Here is a 2,500-nt window from a genome sequence, read left to right on the forward strand (position 1 = left end):
TACGGGCAGCGTCGTGTGGGCGGGGTTGCAGCAACGTCCACAAATTACTCTGTGTTACATCCACCCACGATGATGGTGATGATGGTGATGGTGATGATGGTGGTGGTGGTGGTGGTGGTGGTGGTGGTGGTGATGATTATGATGGAGATGGTGATAATGATGGTGATGGAGATGGTGATGATGATGGTGATGATGATGATGATGATGATGATGATGATGATGGTGGTGGTGGTGGTGGTGGTGGTGGTGATGATGATGATGATGATGATGATGATGATTATGATGGTGATGATGGTGATGAGGATGATGATGATAATGATTATTATGATGATGATGGTAATGGTGATGATGATGATGGTGATGATGATGGTGGTGGTGGTGATGGTGATGATTATGGAGATGGTGATGATGATGATGGAGATGGTGATGATGATGGTGATGATGATTATGATGATGATGTTGATGGTGATGATGATTATGATGATGATGTTGATGGTGATGATGATTATGATGATGGTGATGATAATGATATGATGATGGTGATGATGATGATGGTGATGATGATGATGGTGATGATGATGGTGATGATAATGATAATGATAATAATAATGATAATAATAATGATAATAATAATAACAATAATAATAAAAATAATAATAATAACAATAATAATAATAATAATAATAATAATAATAATAATAATAATAATAATAATAATAATAATAAGTAAAAAGGGGAAATCGAAGAGGGGGAGAGAGAAGAGTGTAAGGAGTGAAATGGAAATAATTAATAGATTTTAAAAAGGGGAGCGAAAACCCCTCGCATAATTAAACTATATTTATATTCTTCGGTCATGACTGGAATTGCTGTTGCTGCAAGATATTACTGCAAGATATTACTGTTGGTATTTTGTATGATATTAATATTTTTAATTTAATGTTTTTAATAATTTTAATTTAATATTTTTAATAATTTTAATTTAATATTTTTTAATAATTTTAATTTAATATTTTTAATAATTTTAATCTAATATTTTTAATAATTTTAATTTAATATTTCTAATATTTTTAATTTAATATTTTTAATAATTTTGATATAAATATAATTTAATATAAATATTAAATAATAAAATAATAGAGCAATTGCACTTTGCAGGCGGACGTCAGGTAACGGGAGGGGGGGAGGGGGGGGAGGGGCGTTAATGATATACTAGACCTGCCAGTGTTGACCAAGATGGCGGCGGTAACACGAAATGTTAAATGTATTAGACACTAAAAAGCCTTTCATATTTTCTATATAAATTTTCTATATATATATTTTTTCATATATAAAAAGCTTTTAATATTTCCTTTTCGGTTTGCCTGAATTACCAAGAGATCTTCGTTACTGTGGAATTTATTTATGACTAATCTTACTCGAATCAAACATATTATGTGACCAAGGATACGAATATTAAATTGAATTCACACTTTTTTTTTACTGATTTCGCCGTCGTATCATATAGTTAAGACAGAATAAAGATACTTTTTTTAAGCGATGTGTATCTCAGATTGCCTTGTTGGTGGCCGAGCAATGTGAAATCGTAATAATGACACTCATTTTATTTTCTTGATTTTATGACCTTGATGTAGACTGTCCCCGAAAATTGGATTTTTTTTTATCGTTCTTTGCAACAGGGACAGCTAGAGTGACGTCGGGAATCTTCTCCATCACTTTTGGCGGGAAATGGGACCGCTATCTCCCATTCTTTTATTATTTATTTCCATCAAATATATATATCTACAGCTTTATTCACTACTTTTCCGCGCCGGAACTGATCTGGAATTGAAATGACTTGCCCTTCGTCCAGCTTCGATTATTTATCTATCCCGCAGTCAGTGTCTACCATTAGGTCGCGGTCGAGTAAAAATTCCACTCCTTTCCTAACTGGTCTAAGTCAAATTTCAATTGTCCTAAGTAATACTCCTGCATGACTCCTTCTCTAACTACAGCTGTCACACTAGCACTTTTTCCGTCAATTTTATGACAATTCTCTGAAATTTTCTCCATTTTTGAGCGAATTGTCGATCTTTCAGTCAGACGATAAAGATCGTTTCCGTCTGACAATCTTTCCGTCAACTTTTATTCAGCCAAGCTTAGTCAAATCAAGAGCTATATTCGAGAATGTTTGTATTTATGTTAAATAAAATTGTTTTAAAAATTTGACGGATAAAAGTGCTAGTGTGACGGCGCCTTAAGTGATATCCTACTGACTCGTAGGATTTCTCTCGCCTACGTCCACCATCCTCGAGTCCCTTATCCTTCATACTCTCCGCCATTTCCTGTCCGTTCTGGAAGGACGCGCTCGGAGGACCTCCTGGAACGTGGGTGGGGGGGTGGGGGGGGGTTGCATCCGCTGTACTCTCCTTATCGTGAATTTGCGAAGGAAATGGGACGGAAGGAGAGTGTCTTGGAAAGTCGTGTTCTATTCGATGGTAAGGTCAGATTATTCACTCTCCGT

The 2,500-nt window shown here is 35.2% G+C and overlaps 1 protein-coding gene across 1 annotated transcript in view; it reads right to left on the reverse strand.

The window, feature by feature from the left end:
- LOC113817770 (glutathione S-transferase class-mu 26 kDa isozyme 47-like) overlaps positions 1-2,500 on the reverse strand; it is a 9,776-nt gene that overhangs the window by 6,337 nt on the left and 939 nt on the right. The gene's annotated exons all lie outside the window — the stretch shown is intronic.

The sequence above is a fragment of the Penaeus vannamei genome, chromosome 42 (genome assembly GCF_042767895.1).
Source record: "Penaeus vannamei isolate JL-2024 chromosome 42, ASM4276789v1, whole genome shotgun sequence".
Lineage (NCBI taxonomy): Eukaryota > Metazoa > Arthropoda > Malacostraca > Decapoda > Penaeidae > Penaeus > Penaeus vannamei.